The sequence below is a fragment of the Sus scrofa genome, chromosome 1 (genome assembly GCF_000003025.6).
Source record: "Sus scrofa isolate TJ Tabasco breed Duroc chromosome 1, Sscrofa11.1, whole genome shotgun sequence".
Classification (NCBI taxonomy): domain Eukaryota; kingdom Metazoa; phylum Chordata; class Mammalia; order Artiodactyla; family Suidae; genus Sus; species Sus scrofa.
Window position 1 is genome coordinate 63,242,597 of NC_010443.5, and position 22,006 is coordinate 63,264,602.

Genomic DNA, 22,006 nt, shown 5'->3' on the forward strand with positions numbered 1-22,006 from the left:
GACACTATGATTATAACCTTAACAAAGAGGGAACAGGAAGCCATTAAAGGTCTTTAACTATAAGATTATTATGAAGAAATTTTAGGATTCTGCATTTTAGATGGGTTCTAGTAGAAAGACTCATGCAAAGAGGCTAGTTAGGAAGCTGTGGCAATAGTCAAGAGACAAGGAGGGACTTTACAAAGGAAACCAATGAGTATGGAAAATAGAGGCAGAATTTAGGACACTTTCTATAATTTTCAGCACTTTACTGTTTGAGATGAAGTAAACTCATAGTGATTAATGTCCAGTTGCTACATGCATTTTAAGCAGAATAGATTTCCAGGTATGGGTTTGTAGATCCTATGAATTTTTTTGATCTATTGAATATTCAATAATACTAATAATAGATTCTTCCAGAGAGTAAATTGTATCAGCTCAAAAGCTCCTGAATATATGACTTAGAAGTTGAATTTCAAGATTTAAAGATAGATGGGTTTCGAAAATGGAATTACATGTTTCTTCAGAGTATAAATATAGTTTTCAGAGTATAAATATAGTCTAAGCATAGGAGTTTTAGATGAAGCAAATGTCTAAACAATGTAAACAAGTAGAATCATCTTCAGTTAATTGTACATTTGAGTGACTATAGTGTTTTAAGTCTAATTTTAAATATTTTACTAAGATGAGTAAAATGGTGATCAATGTAATGAATTTCTATAATTAAAAATAAAATGAATAAAACTGGATATTAAAATAACATCACATATTATTAAATACCACAAAATACTGTGACAATGAATTGAATAAAAGCCACTTTGTGCCAACATAAAGTTTTAAAAATAAAAAGAGTACTTTCATTTCAGTTTGGTTGTACTGCATTCTGTGGGCCTACAAGGCCTGCACCTGCCCAGCTTTAAGAGCGAAGAAAGAGCCTGGAGTATGAGACAGAGACATCAGTGGTTTAGTGGATGGGGGGATCTCAAGCATCTGAAGCAAGGTCCTGGAGTGACACCCCACCACAGGCAGCAAACCACAGACAGGACAAGGGGAGATTGCCAGTTACAGGGGGAATTGATATATCAGGTTGTCCTATCAGTTACCAGGGAAACCAGGCCCCTTTGATAAGAGCAATTACCTGGGTGCCTGGGGCAAGCACTTAGGAAGGTCAATCTTATGCATTGGGTGCAGGTGAGACAGGCACTGATTGGACAGGGAATGGATAGAGAGCTAGAAAAAGCCATCTAGAGTGGCTTGGCTGTACACTCCACCCTACATCCCCTGCATGACCCCTACAGTCTCACCCCCTCCCCTTTTCTTCAGTATCCCAGGGGTCATGAATGTAGGGGGCCACTGCAACCAGATACCACAAATACAATACAGACAGAAGGTAAGGCCACCCCTGGATTTCACACACCCAGAGCCACCCTCAAGGGGCAAGGGAAGGTGCCGGCTCTAAAAGAAACATACTGGTGGCCTAGTCAGAAGTAAATAGTCACAGACCAGGGTCTGCCACCCCATGTTATGTTGAGTGCCATTAGGGGTGGGCTCATTAGGTTTTTCCAAAAAACAGCAAAAAAAAAAAATTAATCCCACTAGTTGAACTTGTGTGTCCACAAACCAGCCTATTCCATTCCACACAGCATAGGCTGGGGGGCTCTACAATACTGTTCAGAAAACTCATCTTTTCAGTAATATAGGAACCTGTCTTAAATCATGTCTACAATGGCCACCTAGTTTTACCTTGGATGTCTGGATTATAGCTACTCCATCCTTACTTTCAAATGCATTCCAGGAGTTCCTGTTGTGGCTCAGTGGAAACAAATCCGACTAGTATCCATGAGGATGTGGGTTGGATCCCTGGCCTTGCTCAGTGGGTAAAGTCTCCGGCATTGCCATGAGCTGTGGTGTAGGTCACAGACTCGGCTCATATCCCGAGTTGCTGTGGCTGTGGCATAGGCCAGCAGCTGCAGCTCCAATTCAACCCCTACCCTGGGAACTTCCATATGCCTTGGGTACAACCCTAAAAAGCAAAGAAAAAAAAAAATCTGCTCCTCAAAAGCAGATGAACAATGCATGTCTGAAAGTCTACAAACAGGGTGCTCTAGTCAGCAAAATCTAAGTTAAACCATGTATAAGACTTCTGACTTCACCATACCTCAGTACTGCAGATTTTTCCATCATTTTTCCTTTTGATTGCAAATCTTTCAACAGAAAGTACTGACAATCAAAGTATTTTTCCGATGATGCTGGGGTGCTGGCTCCCACCCCAGTTTAGATCATGATGTCCTTTGGTGCTTTCTAGTCACCTAGGTATTCATGTTGGGGGTAGAACTAATCAGATCTTCAGAACAGGCTGAGAGGTATGTTAATGAGGAAAAATGTAATAGGCCATACATTTTATCAGTTGTACCCAATTGTCACACAAGCATCATGCATGTGCTTTTAGCAATAGACCTAAAACAAGCAGTGTTACATATCGTCAGTAGTTATACTCTGTGAACACTATTAGATCATTTTCTTTCCGTCTATAACATCAGGGCAAAAGTATGACCAACACAATAACTGTCATAAATACATACCTCAATTAGCAGAACTAGAATTTAATATCCACTGAAACAAATTTTTTCTCTCTGAAATCACCCTCATCCCCAAACACAGCCATATCAAGACCAATTTTTTTGCAAAATAAGTCTGGCCAATTGACCATATGAGCTCCTCCAACTTGACTGTGGTGGAATTCCTCTCAGATTAAATTCTCAAAAGGCCTCTCAGTGCCAGCAAAGTCATGTCAAATGTCCACTTCCACGGATTTCTCTTCTAGAGGTCCCCAAAAGATCAAGATTCCTGCACATGGCAGGAAACAGTCTTTCCCATGCACCCGACAAGGCTGCTCAGAATCTAAGAATCTCCAGTTTCTGGAGGGACCAGGCAGAGAGACAAGAAAACTATTTCAATTCACTCAGGAATGTAATTTACCAAATTGCTGTAAGTCATAAGAAAGCTGAGGGGAAGGGCTTCCCTATACCTGGAAAACACAGATCAAACCCAGTAATATTCCAGACCAAAAAAAACCCCATAAACACATTATAACCATATTCATGGGTTCACTCAGTAACAAATCTTTCTATTAAGTTTTTATAAAGTCATCAGGTTTTCCATTAGGATTCTTTAATTTCTTATCCAGTTCAACAGTATCATTTGAAATTTATCGGACACCTGTTATTTATCCAAAGATCCTGCTTATGAGTTTTCTTGAACATGAAATACTTTTGCAAAAGCATCAGAGTGCAATAACTGCCTATAAAACAAGACAAAAAGTCAGTTAAATACCTGATCACAATATAATCAATAAAGAAATTTGCTTGTAATAACTAGAACTGTGACTGATTATAATCTTAACTCTTGAAAACCTTAAACTCTAGCACAAACCAAAAAGCAAGTAATTGTGCATTTCTTAACTGGATATACTAATGCTTCTGCATACCTCTTACCTCTCCTAAGCAGGCAAGGGTATGTAAACTTAGACTCACCCAGCAATTAACGTTCCAAAAGTTCATCCTATTAGAAATGAATTTATGTTCTCAGGCCAGGGATCCAATGCATGCTTCAGTTGCAGCCTAGGCCACAGCTGTGGCAACCCTGGGTCCTTAAGCCACTGCACAGATATATGTCTGTAATTTACCTAAAAGCTCTTTTTTTCTCCTTTACTTTTAAGAGATCACAGATTCAAGTCTGAGAAAGCCCAGGTAGATCACTTACATCTCAAAGGTACAAGAAGATAAATACCAGTTCCTTCTAGAGAGCAGGCTTAACCAATGCAAAAGGCTCACCTTGATACAATAGCAGAGCCATGAGGGGTCAATGTTCTCCAGATCTCTTAGCAGACCCCCATGCCCCACATACTAGCAGACAGCCACCCTGGATTTCCCCAGCAGCTTTTGGGATCATTCTGGCACTGTTGAATGGCCATTCCAGGATTACACCCACAACTTTTGTTCCCCATACGTTAGTGGACAGCCCCAACAACTTTCCAGTCCCCATCCCAACATCTCAGCGTTCATGGGAGATTTCTCCATCTCCTGGCTGACTTTGCCAGTTGTCAGTATGCATTCCAGAGGCCTACAAGCCTGTACTTGCCCAGCTTTAAGACTGAAGAAAAAGCCCAGAGTCAGCGACACCAAGCTTACCTGTCCAAACAGAGGTCTGAGAGCAACTCCTCACCTTGTGCAAAATCGGGTGCAAGGACATGAAAGTAATCTCTCTCAGAAGGAAGGGGAGATTGCCAGTTATAGGGGGAATTGGTGTCTGGTTGGCTCATCTGTTACCAGGGAAATCAGCAAAGGGGCACACCCCTTTAATAAGAACAATCAACAGCTGGGCCTGGGGCAAGTATTTAGACCAGTCATGTGCATAGGGTCCAGGTGTAACAGGCAGGGGATGGACAGAGAGCCTGAGAACAGCCATCTTGAACGGCCAGACCATACAGAGTTTCTTTGTAAAGTGCATATAAATGTAGGGAACTCTGCAAATATATGAAAATCGCTTTTAGAAATTTTACACTTTCTAAAAATGAAATTGCTAAAACAGTTGTAAAATCCTAGAGGTAGATTTTCAACAACATACTCTCCTGACAATTTCTATCTAAGAATGTGGTTTTTAAAGTGAGTCATTTTAGCTTAGCAGGAGATATTAGTTGAATCACATATAAATTATCATCAGAAATACCTATCCTATTTTAAGCTCAGGTAAGTTCAAAAGGAGTGCACAAGAGGACAGGGGTAAAAATTCACAAGAGAGCAAACTTGCTAAGAGTGCAGCTTCTGGAATCAGCAAGACACATGCCCCATGCCTTTTCTACCAATATCTGGCTGCATGGCCTTGAGATTCTAACATTATGTGCCTCATCTTCTCACTGACAGAATGGGCCTAGTAATAGAATGGGCCTAGGAATGTCATGAATATTAATGATATGAAAGAAGTACATATATTAGTATAGTACCTGGTGCCATGTAGCTGTTTATTAGCAGTAGTCAATAATGTTATTTGTAGTACTGTTTTTTTAATGACAAAGAGAGTGGAAGGAAAAGGCAAAAGAAGAGAAGATCATAAAAATAGTAGTGAAGGAAAGATAGAGCACCCATAAAAAAATCAATTATATTGGTATCAGCCTTGTCAAAAGCAACAATGAAAGGCAGAAAATAGTAAAATTTTTGAACTGCTGCGAGAAAATAGCTGTCTACCTAAAATTATGTACTCAGTAAAAGTATTTTTCAAGGACAAGGATGAAATAAAGAAATTTTAGATGAATAAATCTTGAGTGTTTACTGCCAAGGATCTTTCAATAAAGTAAACTCTAAAGAATGTCATTTACAGAGAATGAAAATGATCCCAGAAAGAAGACTGGTGTGGTTAAACATGAAAAAAAAAAAAATCATGAATCAAGTAGGCAAATCACCATAAAAAGTCTATATGTGGAGTTCTTGCTGTGGCACAGTGGGTTAAGAATTTTTCTGCACCGGCTCAGGTTGCTGCAGAAATGTGGGTTCCATCCCCGGCCCAGCACAGTGGGTTAAAGGATCTGGCATTGCAGCTATGGCTCAGATTCAATCCTTTAGATTTCTTCCTGTTTCTTATTTTTCGCTTGCCTTACTTTTGCTACTCCCAAGCAAAAGGTCCTGTGGACCTCCTGGGCACAAAAGCCTCTCTGTGTCCCCCGTTTCTTATTTTTAGGAAATGGGCCTCATTCAACCTCCATGGTCTTCCCTGAATTCCAAGGGGTAGGTTTAGACAGTTGCTGATCAGGGAAGGGAGGAAATGCACAAACAAGGGAGGAGCAGTCAAGCAGGAATAGTACAGCCTTAGCGCAGAATCCTGGTTCCCCCCTCAATGGATATACATAATGATGTAGGCATCTTAACACCTAAGAGAAAAGTTATAGTTACTACTTTCATTTAGAAATGAATACTTTGAAATCGAACAGCTTGGAGTCCTTTCTTGTACATCACCCTCATTTGATTGCACCCTAAACACAGTCACCTGTAAGCTAAAGAGCAAACACCCAAGCACAGCTGCCTGTGGGTTAAAGATTATCAGCACATGAGTTTTTCAGGAACTTTCCTAGTTTGTTCTAACATCTGATCAACATGCCTTTTTCACAGGTTTTGTTATTCTAGGGAAAGTCAAGATGCCATAACCAAGAAGACCACCACCAAGATCACATCGAGACCTCCTTACATCAGCTTCCCCAAATGACTAAGATTCCCCAAAAGAAAGAAGGATGCATGTTTGCCCCAACCTTGATTCGTATCTGAAACCCTGTTTTTCTCCTTTTAGACTACAAAACTCAGCTGAAATTCTTCTCCAAAGGAGAGCATAGTCTTTAACGCATTAGCCTTCTGTGGCCTTCTTTGCCTAGCAAAGCAATAAAAGCTATTTTTTTCTCCTTCACCCAAAACTTTGTCTCCACATTTCTATTGGGCACCAGTGGATAGAGGCCAAGTTTTGACAACACTCCTAATAAACAAATACCTTTATTCAACATCATTAATAATTAACATAATTCAAATCAAAAACCACAATGAGACTGTAATGGATATAATTTAAAAGTCAAATAATAATAACAAGTGTTGACAATGATAAACAAATGTGGTATATCCATATAACAGAATATTATTCAACCAAAACAAAAAGAAAAGAAAGAGGAATGATGTACTGATATATAGCATTATATGGCTGGACCATGAAAACATTATGCTAAGTGAAAGAAGCCAATCACACACAAAAAAAAACAGATTTCAATACTGTATTTATACAAAATATCCAGAAAAGGAAACTTCAAAGAGACAATGTAGATTATTGGTTGCTTAAGGCTGAGGAAGTGAGAGGAATGGTAGAGCTTATGCTAGTGAGCGTAAGTTTCTTTTAAGAGTGGTCAAAATGGTCTAAAATTGGGAGTTCCCTTTGTGGCACAGCGGAAACAAATCCAACTAGGAACCATGAGGTTTTGGGTTCGATCCCTGCCCTTGTTCAGGGGGTTAAGGATCTGGCATTGCTGTGAACTGTGGTGTAGTTCACAGAGGCTGCTCGGATCTGCATTACTGTGGCTGTGGAGTAGGCCTGCGGCTGTAGGTCTGATTCGACCCCTATCCTGGGAACCTCCATATGCCACAGGTGCGGCCCTAAAAAGCAAAAAAAAAAAAAAAGGGATCTAAAATTGGCTGTAGTGATAAAGGCACAACCCTGAACATAATCATGATCATTGAATTGTACATTTTTAACAGGTGAATTGTATGTATCATCTATGAATTATATCTCAATAAAGCAGAATATATTTAGATATATTAAATTAGTTATTTCATTTGTATAATGCTGTTCAATCATACAAAAACACAAGATAACAATGAAATGAAAGATAGGCAAAACCTAAAAAGTCTGGTATAACATAAGTGTTGTTGAAAATGGGGATCAAGGAGTTCCCATCGTGGTGCAGTGATTAACGAATCTGACTAGGAACCATGAGATTGCGGGTTCGATCCCTGCCCTTGCTCAGTGGGTTAAGGATCCGGCGTTGCCGTGAGCTGTGGTGTAGGTTGCAGACACAGCTCAGATCCCGTGTTGCTGTGGCTGTGGCACAGGCTGGCAGCTACAGCTCTGATTCGACCCCTAGCCTGGGAACCTCCATATGCCATGGGAGCAGCCCAAGAAATGGCAAAAAGACAAAAAAAAAAAAAAAAAAAAAAAGAAAAGAAAATGGGGATCAAGTCAGGACCTGGGAGAATGGGAGAATAGGGAGTTAGTACTGAATGAGTACAGAGCTCCAGTTAGGGAAGATGAAAAAGTTCTGGAGATAGACGGTTGCCAAGACCAGCTCAGCAGGATGGGGCTGAAGAAGGGGTGCTGTGAAACTTAAGGAAAAAAGTTAACATAAAACAAGAAACAGAGACATTTATCTTAAGTAAAGGTGGGAATCGGGGGACTCAAGGTCTCAGGGACCAAGAGCACCACCTCAAGAAACCACACTGCTTTTATTGTGCTCTTTAGGATGAAGTCAAGTGAGGAGTGGCTATGGGTGGAGGATATAGGGTTTGTTTACTATTTTATAAATTCTTTTAATATTTTAAAAGCCACTTAGCTGGTAGAAGGTTAAGCTTTTACTCTGACCTTTAGGCACATAACAATCATTAGCATTTGAGTTAGCTATACATAGCATTCCAGAGAATCCTCACTGTGCTTGCCTATTTGCGGCAACCCCAGGTGCCTATGTTTGCACCTTGGTTCTCTTTGCTAATGCATATTCTTAAACCACTTGGCCATGAGGTTCCTCTTTCTCTTATCCCCTAAAGGACATATCATGCTTGTGCAAATGGTGTGCCAATCTGCAGAGGTCTGGTGTGCCTAAACCAAAGCATTATGTCCTCATTCATCTGACTCTATGAGTAGCTTATGCATTTAGGTCTTTGTTCTTAAGCTTAAGTCATTACCAGCACTGTGACTGTTTTTCCAGCAGAAAGATGGGATAAAGTAAAGCAGGAAGATGGGATAAAGTAAAAGACTAAGAAAATATTGTAGAGACACGTCCCTCGACAGACACAGACACGGTGGTCGACATGAATGTACTTAATGTTATAGAACTGTATACGTAAAAAATGGTTAAAATGTTAAATTTTATGTATATAACAATAATACATTTTTTAAAAGCAGAAAGAAAGAAAAGGAAGGGAGGGAGGGAGGAAGAAAGAAAAAGAAAGATGAAAATCAATGAAAATTCTTATCCACTGCTGACTGAAGTGTATATCAAAAAAATAATATTTAAGGAAGTTCCCTTGTGGTGCAGCAGGTTAAGGATCTGGCACTGTCACTGCTGTGGCTCAGATTGCTGCTGTGGAACAGGTTCAATCCCTGGCTCAGAAACATCCACATGCCATAAGCAGAGCTAAGAACCAGATTGAGAACCTGAAATGTGATGTCTAAATCTTCCTGTCCTACTTCTACCTTCCCACCTCAGCTCATCTGTGGTGGACTCCCTGGCTTGTTTGAGCATCAAAGTGAATGCTTTCCTACCTCTATCTGTTGAGGAAAGTTTTCTCACATTTCAATGAAAGGAGGAATCACTAAACTGAAATCAGGGAACCATGGATTCATCCCTGTCTTACTTTTGTGGACTTTGTTGTTCTTCTGCAAGTGTGCTTTGCTCCTTCACTTTTTGTCATTTATTAAGCAGATTGCAGAAGGTTAATAAGATGTGTCTACACCTCAGTTACATAAAGTTAATACTCTCAATCTCCACCTACAGGCATCCATCCTCTCATTGGCGTAACTGTGCAGTCTCATAGTTCAATAATATTTTCTTTTCTTGGATTTTTCTTGGATTTCTGAATTGCATCCAGAACTAAAAAGAAAAACAATAGTCTTTGTAGTGGAGAAATCAGAGAGTAGCATGGGTCTTTCCCTTCCTACTGCAAGAAGGCTAACAAAAATTAGCCATAAAGTTCTTGCTGGGTCATCAAGAAAAGCATAAAGCAATAAATGTAACTCATTTTGACTGTAAAGTTTAGAAAAAAAAGAAAGCAATTTGGGAGTTACCGCTGTGGCATAGGATTCTGCATAGTCTCTGTGGTGGTGCCCTGGCTGGCATTGCCATAGCTGTTCCGTAGGTCTCAGCTGTGACTTGGATTTGATCCTGGATTCCATACATGCCCCCTCACAAAAAAAAAAAAAAAAAAAAAAACAACTAGAGAGAGAGAGCAAGCAAGAGAGATTTGGAGAAACTTGTGCTTTTTTTCCCCTATGCATTCTCATTGCTGGCACATTAGTTATGTTGCAAGAAATCAAAATGTTTCAACCTCTTGTATGATACTTGGACCCAATACATTTAGAATTAAACAAGAGTTTCAAAGAAAAAACTAGCCATTAAATATCTACTAATATCTGTCAGAAGCATATCTCAAAGTCAATGACTTTCAAGAACTTTAGCATATTTCCCACAAGTGGGGTCTACATGATAGCACACATACAGATGAAAATAAAAAAGTGACCTTGAGACAGTAAGATGAATTAATTAAAATTAAAAAACAGGCCTTCCTATTGTGGCTCAGTGGTGACAAACCTGACTTGTATCTATGAGGATGCAGGTTCCATCCCTGGCCTTACTCAAGGGGTTAAGGATCCGGCATTGAGGTGAGCTCTGGGGTAGGTCACAGACTCAGCTTGGATCCTGCATTGGTGTGGCTGTAGTGTAGGCCAGCAGCTACAGCTCTGATTCAACCCCTAGCCTGGGAATTTCCACGTGTCATGGACACAGCCCTAAAAAGACAAAAAAATAAAAAATAAACAATGAGTCAGTGTTTGAGTTCTAGGTAACTTTTATCACTAATAATGGGATCTTGGAAGATTTTGTTAACCTATATAGGTGCAGTGTGATCTCCTAAAGAAGATATCTAAAGCTGCTTCCTGTTTTAATTTCAGAGTCTTTACAATTCTGTAAGTTATCAAAATTGCTATCTACAATGTTAAAATATACATCTTAGGAAATAACTATGACTGCCATATGTTTTCAGTCTATTATTTGGAGCTCTGTGGACAAAACTCCAATCACCAAGCAGATTAGATTATCCTCTTTTCTCAAGCAATAAAAGATGCTGCTTTGCATAGAATCCATTATTTCTTTGCATCAAAATCATGCTTATGGTTGACTACTCCCTAAGACAACACATTTACTATGAATAATTTAGCTTTTTATTCTCTTTCTTCCCAATCTTCCTGATCTAGTCCTTTGTTAAAATGAAGGACCAATCCGTAAAAGAATGTTAAGACTGCCTGGGGGTTCATCTCTAAAAAGGAACTTAGAAAAGAAGTATCTTTAGATTTTTTTTCTACTATATTTATCTCTAGCTGGAGATGGGAAACAGAATCCACTGAGCTCAATAATATCTTTAAGAAAACATAAAGCCGGAGTTCCCGTCATGGTGTAGTGGTTTACGAATCCAACTAGGAATCATGAGGTTGTGGTTCGATCCCTGCCCTTGCTCAGTGGGTTAACGATCTGTCGTTGCTGTGAGCTGTGGTGTAGGTCGCAGACGCAGCTTGGATCCCGCGTTGCTGTGGCTCTGGGGTAGGCTGGCAGCTACAGTTTCGATTAGACCCCTAGCCTGGGAACCTCCATATGCCAAGGCAGCGGCCCAAGAAATGCCAAAAAGACAAAAAAAGACAAAAAAAAAAAAAAGACATAAAGCCCATAGAATTAAGTGTAAAATAGTAGCCATTCCTCAGGACTGGAATGAGATTCTCCCCATTTTAGAGTCTCCAGTATCCAGCACCAGGCAAAAAAGATGACAGATTCTCTGTCAATATGTGTTGAACAAAATTTAATTGAAGAGAACAAGGAAAAGAATTTAAAAATTCAAATTGGACCAGGAACTTTGTGAGTATGAGGTAGGAGGTAGATGGGCCCCTGGGCTGAGCACAGCTGGGACGTGGTAGGCCAAGTAAATTGGGCCATCTCTTTTTGACACTTCAACGAAAAAGTTAATTGCAGGAGCTGAGCTCTGCTGGAGTAGAAAGATAAGATGATGACTTCAATCACTCCTGGGGTCAAGGAGACCTCCCCAATTACACATGCGTGGTTAGACTCCTAGGGATCATAAAGGGAGGGAGCACTAGGCCGTAATAAGTCCTGATACTGTCCCAGCACCCTTTGCTCTGGAATCCATCTTTGCCAAAAGATACGCACACATATTGGGGAAAGTCCTGTGTCCAGTCAAGTGGGAGAAATAAAACAAGATAATTGATCAAAGGTAAACAAAGACCCAGAAGAACTGTCCTGTATAAGAAAGTTAAATCACCTCTCTGGTGTGCTCTTCACCCAGGTGGACACCCACACTCACACTCCTTTTTAGGGTGTGTATTACTTCTTTGCTTCAGCATTAAATAAACTTCTCTGTGTGCTCTCCCACATATTATACCACAACTTTAACAATAAACTTTATATCTGCTTTCACAGTCTTTGCCTCCTTGAAACATTCTTGCTTTCAACAGGGGGCAAGAATCAGGGCAATTCTGCTCTTAGCCTCTAGTTAGTCTAGTGGCTAGGATTCCTAGTTTTCAATCAGGCTGCCAGGTTCAATTCCTGAGCAGAAAATTAAGATCTTGTTCCAAATCATCACTCACTGCTATCCCTCCGAGATCAGGTACTTTACAAAAGTTATCCCACAAAGGTTACTGACTTTGTGTAGATATTTTAAATAAATACACTGAAGCTGCATTCGTTTCGTTTCACGGGAGGGTGGGGGGGTAGAAGAATCCTATCATGGATTCCATTAATGTACTAGAGCTAAGTTGCACAACTCTGGCTTGATCAACCAGTTTCCCCTCAGATTTAAGCTTTGGTCCCACATACACTCTACCTCATAATTTGCTTATAACTCTATATTTTCCACAAGCACTTTGAATTTAATTAGAGGGTAAAAAAGTAAAACTTTTAGGTTAATAGAAATGAATATAATCTGGGGATTTTAATGATTATTTGTGAGGTTCTACAACTTTATTATAAGAAACTGACTTTTGCATTTTCTGAATGTTAATTGATAAAAATTAAAAAAAAAAGGAATAAAAAAATAGTGAAAAATGAGCATGGTACCTTCAATCCCAGAAGCATTTTAAACACTAGATGAACATATAGTTATGAAAGGCCTATGTATTTAAGTTTTTTATAAAGGCATTGTGAAAATGGATTACTGAATATACCAAAGTTTTATCAGATTAATACTTAGTACCAAATATATTCTCTTTTGGCCTAAAACTTATAAAATCATTCATGGGACATTTGTGTCAGTTAAAGCATCAATATATTTATTCTGCAGTAACTTTATATAAAATGGGCATCAATTTATACTCCTGAGTATCTACAATTCATTCATGTAATCAACAAAATATTTATGAGCAGCTATTATGTGCTGAGCATACTTTTAAGGTTTAATCCTAGAGATAAAGTTTCAAATACTCTTGAGAGCCGCATTCTAGGAATCTATACTCAAATGAGGAGATATAATGCCCCCCAAAGTAATAACATATGTACAATTTAAAATAAAAATGATATAAATATTTTGAAATTTCACTTAACCAAGGTAAGTTTCAGTCCTTGACCACTGCAATGTACTTAATATCAGATTAAGATGATTTCTATTAATTAAATAAAAATTAAATTTTAAATATTCACACTTACATAGGAAATATACATATACATACTTAAAGTTAACAATACTAGTGATGATATTAATTGATAAGAAATAATAGAAGCCATTAATTTTTTTAGGAAATTCCTTCTGTATACTCAAAAATCTCTTGTTTTTACTTTATTCTCCCTCTTAATATAACTAAGTTTATTTTAAAAGAAAGATTAAGTTATAATTTCTAGGTATTCCTCTATTCTCATAACAATTTTCCTTATGAAATAGCAGGACAGAGAAAGACTTCAAAATTTTTCACACTGTTCTGGAGTAGAACTGTGGCTTTTACATACTAAATCGGAGAGTTCCATCTGACTTTCAATAACAGCCAAAATAAACTATTTCATGGGAACTTCCAGGGTGTGCAAAATTCTATTAGTCAAAAGGATTTCAAGGAAAAAAGAAAACGTATTATTAAAGACATCAGCATTAAATTTTGAAGGAATGACCATGATGATTTATTTTGACATCTGATGTTTCCTTAGAGAATTGGACAAGCATCCATGGATCTTAAAATTGTGTTGGTATCCAAACTTGGGAGTTCCTCAAGTTAAATCTGAAACTGACTTCCAATCACAGAGGTCAAAGAGAGACTGAAGAAAGAATCAGGCCACTACAGGTTGGTGGGTGGCAAGCTTAATAAGCAAAGGAATTTACATACAAGGCTTGTCTTAGGTGACTGCAAGATGAATAGATCTCTGCACCAACCCACCAGAATCTTAAAATTATACAGAGGCCTTAACTGGGTTCAGTCATGTACATGATCCAGATAGTCTAAAAAACCCCTTACTCTCTCAAGGCTGAGTTCTTAAAAATGGCTGAATGTACTTTCCAAGCATGGGGGAGAAGTGAGGACCCTTTAATTGCCCAGGTCCTGCTCCAGGTAAACCAGTGATCTTGTCCACTTGATGACCTCCTTCAATAATTTGTTATTCTGTTTCCAAAACTGAGGCAAGAATTAACACCACTGTGGTTCAAATGTATCAAAAGACTTACAGAAATTTAGAAAGACATTTTACCCATTAAAGAATTTTCTTTCTCTGATTGTCATGCTAATATAAAAAACTAACAACCATATGTGATAAGAGACACAGAGCAGAAGGTACCAACAATAAGCATGTATATCTGAGTGATTACTATGCACAGCATTAAATAGGGTGCTTGAATGCATTACCTTACCTAAATTCCACAATAATCTTGAGTTAGGTACATTTCTTCATTTGGAAAATAAAGCGTAAAAGATCAAGCACCTTGACCCAAAGCATACAATTGGTACATGGCAGAGCCAGAATTCAAACTGCCTGTCTCCAAAGTAAAATCTCTTAACCAGTAAGTCATGCTGTTTCCATGGTCATAAAAAGGGAAGCAAAATGATAGAAAAATGGAAAAAATAGTCATTAGTATCCCACAGTGGATTTGCTACATCTAACACACTGATAGAAATTGATTCAAAATTAGCCATACTTTAAGACGAGAGCAGTTTTTTCAAATAAAGTTCGATGTGACCTACTTTTGCACTTGTTAATAACAAGTTTCTTTTATCAGTAAGGTCTATAGACCTAAAAGAATCCTAGTCCTATAAAGACTTAGAGTTCCTCTGGATAATATTTACAAATGCATCAATATAGTGTCAAATTTTTAAAATGAATCAGCCTGATTTTTGTTCACAAAAATATCAAATAACTTACTCATTACTTCTGTTTAATTACTTTTTCAGTCCCACTAGTTCGAAAAAATTGATACTACTCAATAAATTACAGGAAACTGAAGACTCCAAGGTATATTTCAGAAACAAGTTCTTTTTGCTCGCTTATAACCAGCTGCAGTGGGACTTATCCAGCAGGGGAGAGGCCATTACCTGCAAGAGATTAATCACATTAAATATTATGCTTTTGTGCACCATCAGAAATATTGCCTGAATAAATCACTTTTATATTAGTTAGAAAATGGATGATCTGAAATAGTTAACACCTCTAAAATTTTCAGGGATAGCTACTAGTTTCCTTACCTCTGGTAATGATGATCAAATTTGAACAGAACACAGTCATAAAATAATGCTAGAGAAAATTCATGACTAGCAGCAGAACCAATACAGTGTTCACAAGCTTGGTGAACACTAAGTATAGTCATGGTTTGACTACTTTTGAGTTCACAAGTATGTATAAAAGTCACAGTCCCTCCCTTAAGAGGCTCTCAGTGGCACAGTGGAAGTGAATCTGACTAGTATCCATGGGGACGTGGGTTCGATCCGTGGCCTCGCTCGTGGAATTGCGTGAGCTGTGATGTAGGTCACAGACGTGGCTTGGCTGGTATTGCTGAGGCTGTGGTGTGGACCAGCAGTTGCAGTTTCAATTCAACCCCTAGCCTGGGAACTTCCATGTGTCTCAGGTATGGCTCTAAAAAGCAGAAAAACAAACAAACAAAAAGCAAACAAAACAAAAAACAAAAACTTTTGAAAAATAAAAATAATTGTAAAAAATTTGAAAAAAAAATAATAAGCTCCCCCTAAGTATGAGCTTGTGCCTCTTAGGAAACCACAGAACCTGATAACAGAGGAAAACTCAGCGATCAGAATTAACATCACTAATATTGGTACAAACCAACAATATGTGCTTCATGGTGAAGATGCAGCCTAAGGCCAGTGGTACTCTTGCCAAAAATTTATAACCTAAACCAAAAGAGAGGAAAACATCAGACAAACCCAAAGTGAAGGTGACGGTACAAAAATAACTGAACTGTACTCTCCTAAAATGTCAAGATCAATAAAGAAAAGCAAAAGAATTTTTCCAGATTAAATGAGACTAAAGAAATATGGTTACTGAATGCAATGGTTAATGCTGGATTGAGCCCTGGATCAAGAAAAAAAAATGACTATGAGGGGACATTTTGGAAAAAACTGATGAAATTTGAATAGTGGCTGTGGATTAAATATGAAATGATTTAAGATAAAAGATGGTGTAAGAACAGGATTTTGTTCTGTAAAATTCTACTGCTACAGACGTACTTAAGGGCAAAGGAGTCTGGTGTTTCTAACTTGCTGGGGAACGGTTCAAAAATATTCTTATGTTTCTATTTTACATGAATATACACATAGTTTTAATTTTACAGAAATGGGGTTAAATGCACTGTTCAGCAACTGGGAGTTTTTACCTAACGATATATCTTGGAGATTTTCCCATGTGAGGATGTGCATTCTTATGTTATTCCTTTTAATAATGTCATTGCATTTTAAGTAGGCATCGATGACATTTTAAGAAGTTTGGATTTTTCAATATTATAAGCAAGGCATTATTAAACTTTACCATGTTTGTATCTTTATAAGCCTGTTCCAGTATTTCTATATGAACAGTTCCTACAAGTAGAATTATTAGATCATATGATCTAAGCAATTTTAATCCTGGTAGATGCTACCAAACCACCCTAAAAATATGAATAATATACCATGCTCTTTAGCAGTGTATGAGAATTCAATTTACCTTTAGATTCCTCACCACTGAATATTAACCATTTACATTTTATCCAATTTATGTGTGTCATTACTGTTGTGATTTGGCTTTTATAGATTATTGAGAAGGTTGAGCTTTTTTAATGCACATATTGGTCATTTGTACTTATTTGCTGTAAAATGTCTATGCTTATTAGTTCCCCATTTTTTTCTCTTTTTGCCATTTTCTTACTGAAACATAAATCATCCTCTGTATTATGGTTACAACTCTCTTGCTACATTTAAACTAAAAAAAGTCTTTCTTCTATCCTGTGCTTGTCCTTTACCTTTGTTAATTATGTCTATTAAGAATTTTAAGCTCATTTTTGTTTATTAAAATTGATTTACAAGACAGTTCCCATTGTGGCTCAGTGGAAATGAATCTGACTAGTATCCATGAAGACACGGGTTCAATCCCTGGCCTCGCTCAGTGGGTCAGCGATCCAGCCTTGCCATGATCTGTGGTGTAGGTGGCAAAAGTGGCTGGGATCTGGTGTTACTATGGCCGTGGTGTAGGCCAGCAACTGTAGCTCTGATTCGATCCCTAGCCTGGGAAATTCCATACGCAGAGGGTGCAGGTCTAAAAAGCAAAAAAAAAAAAAAAAAAAAAAAAAAAAAAGATTGTGAAAAATTTTAAATTTTGTGTAGTTAATTCTTTCAATCTTTTATTTATGTATTCTGGGGCTTCACATCTTGTTTAGGAATTTTTACTTATTCTTATATTCTTTTCGGGGGGGGCCACACCCACAGCACATGGAGGATACTAGGCCAGGGGTCGAACCAGAACTACAGCTGCTAGCCTATGACACAGCCACAGCAATGCAAGATCTGAGCTATTTCTGAGACCTATACCACAGCTTACCGCAACACTAGATCCTTAACCCACTGAGTGAGGCTGGGGATCCAAACCCGCAACCTCATGATTCCTAGTCAGATTCATTTCCGCTGCACCACAATGGGAACTCCTCCTTATTCTTATATTCTAAAAATATCCTTCTACATATTCTTCTATTATTTAAAAAATATTTACAACTTCATCTGCTAGTAATTTTTATATAGTATGAGGTAGCTATTAAAATCAAATTTTGTTTCCAAATAAATGTCCATCCCTATTTCATTTAATGCTGGTTTTACTTTCCTTACTAATTTGAGTTTATTTATTTAATTTGCATATCATCAATTCCACTGAATTTTTTTTTTTGAGGGGCCATGCCCACATCATGTGGAAGTTCCTGGGTCAGGGATCAAATCCATGCCACAGAAATAACCAGAGCCACAGGGGTAACAATGCCAGATCCTTAACCCACTGAGCCACCAACTCCCTGATTTGAAATTTAATCTTTTTCACATATTAAATTACCACATACATATTGTCTGTTTATTTTCTTTTTATTCAATATCACCTATATATTTCTGGAACAATACTGTGTTATTTTACTCTATGATACATTAAAGTATATGTCAGAGCAATGCCCCCTCCCCTCCATTTCCCACCTTGTACATATGCTGTAATAGTTAAGAATACAAATTCCAGAGCCAGTCCTGGCCATAGCATTTTCTACCCACTGGCATGTCAGTTGAACTTTCTGTACCTCCCATTCCTTATCTATAAAATTTGCAAGAGTACAGGGTTACTATCATCACTGTAAGATCACTAGGATTATAGTATTTTTATGCATTATTATAAATAAGTGAGTTAAGGAGTTCCCATTGTGGCACAGTGGGTTAAGAATTGGGTTGCTCTAGAGGCACAGGTTCGATCCCCAGCCGCTCAGTGGATCAAAGGACCCAGTGTTGCTGTAGCTAGCATAGGTTGCAGCTGCAGCTCAGATTCAAATTCGTAGCCCTTGGGGAATTTCTATATGCCACATGTGTGGCCGTAAAAAAATTTTAAAAGTTTAAAAAATAAGTAAATGAGATAATACATGTAATATTATTAGATCAATATTTATCATTTAATAAATACCGTATGAATGCTAATGCTGGCTATTTCTATTACCCCTTAACATTTTATTTTTGAAAAATGTGGTTGTTCTTTTGTAATTTTTATCTCATATAAACTTCTGCATCAGTTTTCCAATTTCCATAAATATTACCACATATTTATACTTTGTTAGATAGGGCAATGGACACTAGGTTAATTTTACCTGAAATACTTTTTGTGTAGCTTAGTATTGCTGAGCAATGGAGCTCTGTCTTCATATGAAAGTTTAAATAGAGTCCAACATACCACTCCCTTTAGTCTGAGCTTTCTATATTAAAGCTCCCCCCTCTGACCACTGACAAACAACTCCCAGGACTCTGAGGAGAATAGTTTGAAAATCTGCTCTGGAATAATTTTGTGTTATTATACAATCACTCAACACATGTATGTTTGTCTCAGTGATCTGTGACTGAGTTCCTGTTTTACTATCTGAGAAGTGCCATTTGGTATACTTCATAAAAAAGCATTCCTAGATGATATTCCAGAATTTGCGATTTTAGGAAAAAAAAAGCAATAAATGACCACCATTCCCATCTGTTCCAAGGCTGCATTTTACTAAAGAAGCATAATAGAATAATGTGCACCATATGAAAGACTTTTTGTTTAACCAAATTCTGTAAAGCCTGTTTATATGGATTAACGCTGTAGCATATGGTTAGGTGAGATGATATTATAATTATATCCACATCATTATGTTAAATATGCTAACCACATTAGTTTTCTGTATAAAACACGGTAGTCAATTTTGTGGTCCAGTAGTGCTATTCTTAGTTGTCTTCCTGATTTAATATAAATAGCTCCCTAAACTGTAAATAATCTAATCAAATTTCTGGGTTTTTGTATTTATGTCATCACTTCTGTTGAGCTAAAAATGCAACTCACTAGTTATTGTCATAAACATAGTCCGCTGAGTACAAGAAGTTATAATAGGCTGTATTTGTTCTATTGTTATGCTTTGTTCAACCAAGTGACAGCATGAACTTGCATCTAAAACACAAGTTATTGTACACTGAAGGCCAAAACATAGGCTGGTTCTGGAGGGTGAGCTAATACTGCAAACCTGGGATAACAGTGAATGGCTCTCTGGGTTCCAATGAGTAAGGCAACTTTCCAGTTCATCTGAGAGAAGCACAGTCCAGCATCATCACAGCCATGTATCCATCTGTGAGTCTTAGTGGTTCTGAATGAGTGCATTGCAGAGACTGTGTCTAGTTAGCCAGTTATTGAATGTTGCACACTGCTTTGCCTGTGTAAAGAAAAGGGACCACAGATGGGACTATTGTTTTAGGAGGGTACCAAGAGTGGGTATCCTGATGCATTATGTCATCAAAGTATACAATGTCATAGGGAAAAATGGATGACTTTCAACAAAGGGCCATTATGTTAAGCAATGTAGGTACTTTGAGACATTTCTGAAGAAAAGAAGAATAAATTTGAATTGTTCACTGAGGATAGTCTCCTAGAAGACTTGCAATTATTGGATAGATTATTATATATGTGACTCATGTAACATGGATTTTACTATGCAGAGATTAAAATAATGGCTTTTAGTTGAACAATAAACAAAATTACAAAATTTGAAATTTAGAACTAATTGAACTCTTTGAGCAATTTCTCTGCTTTAACTTAAAGAAATACATCTGCAATATGATTATATCCCCATGTGATATAAAAGATAAATTAGCCTTAGAAGTGAAGGGGTTTGACCATATCACAACTAAAATTTTGGAACACACTTCAAATAGTTTGTGTAATTTCAAAGCCTCTAGCCTAACTTGAAATCACACTTGTCTCACTATACATTTAATTTCCCCCCAATAGATTGCACCTTATTTCTTGTTTTGAAAATTTATCAAAGTACATATAGCAAACGTTGGATGTAAACCTCCAAGGTATAACAACAATTTCTTGGTATAGTTACTCCAATTTTTTAATATAAAAGAAGCAAGCTATCAAGCTGTACATGTAACATTGAATTCTGATCCTTTTTTTTTTTTTTTTTTTAAGGTCCGCACCACAGAATATGGAAGTTCCCAGGCTAGGGGTTGAATTGGAGCTACAGCTGCTGACCTATACCACAGCTCACAGCAAAGCCGGATCCTTAACCCACTGGGCGAGGCCAGGGATTGATCCCGCATCCCCATGTATACTAGTCTGGTTCATTACTGCTGAGCCACAATGGGAACTCCTATGATCTGTTTCTGGATTGTACTCTTGTTCCCCTCCAGAGGCAACCACTATCATGAATCTGGAGTGTATTCGTTCTGCTAGACAGTGTTTTTAATTCTTTTAATACATATATAATCTATAAGCCATTGGCATTAGTTGATTATGTGTCAATCTATATAAATGGTATCATACCGGGCAAATGATTCTACAACTTCTTTTTGTAACTTGATATTAATTTAGTCAATTTAGTCAATTCATTTTAACATTAGCATAATAATATATCTATGTTTTATTTCTCCATTCCCAACTGATGGACATTTAGATATCAAACTTTACCATTTTAAGTAAGTCTGTAGGAAATAGCCTTCTGCATATCTTGAGCACATACATGAAGTTTCTCTAAGGTATATACCTAAGTATTTCTCAATGGTCAGTGCTGACACTATCAAGTTAATTATTTTCAATATATCACCTTTGTACAATGTGCCTTTGTCCAATATTATACCAACATAATGTGCCATCAGCAATATAGGTCTATTTCTGCATATTTGCCAATACTAAATTCCTTAGAAAAAAATTTAATTGTATATCTAAATGTTTAACTGTGTACGTTTAATCTATCATTGTTATGGTTTGAATATATTTCTCCAAAACTCACATGTTGAAATCCTCATACTCAAGGTGATGGCACTGTGGCCTTTGGGAGGTAACGAGGTCATAAGTGTGGAAACATCATGAATGGGACAGTTTCCTTATAAAAGAGACCCCAGAGAATTCTCTTTGCTTTCTGCAATGTGAGGAAACATGAGAAAATAGCTGTCTATGAATCAGGAGGTGAGCTCTCATCAGACACAAAACTGCCAACACCTTGATCTTGGAGTTTCTGGCTTCTAGACTGTGAGAGATAAACATTTGTTGTTTAAATTACTCAGTCTATGGTACTTTTGTTACTGCAACCTGAACTAAATAAGACACACACAGATTTTATATTTATATATGTATTTTTACATTTTAGTAATAATAAATGAATATCACAGTATTCCCCTTCAAGGTCAAAAGAGGGAACACTATTGGTCCCTTAGAATTGGTGTGTCTCCCTGCCAAATCATGTCACTCTCACCCTCTAGAATGACTTTTTGTCTATTATTCTCTTTTTCCGTATAG

At 37.6% G+C, this 22,006-nt stretch overlaps 1 long non-coding RNA gene across 1 annotated transcript; it reads right to left on the reverse strand.

The window, feature by feature from the left end:
• LOC110256961 lies at positions 2,563–4,451 on the reverse strand. The gene is made up of 2 exons (XR_002339051.1): positions 4,170–4,451; positions 2,563–3,280 (listed from the first exon to the last, which is right to left on the reverse strand). It is a non-coding gene; the product is annotated as an uncharacterized LOC110256961 (long non-coding RNA).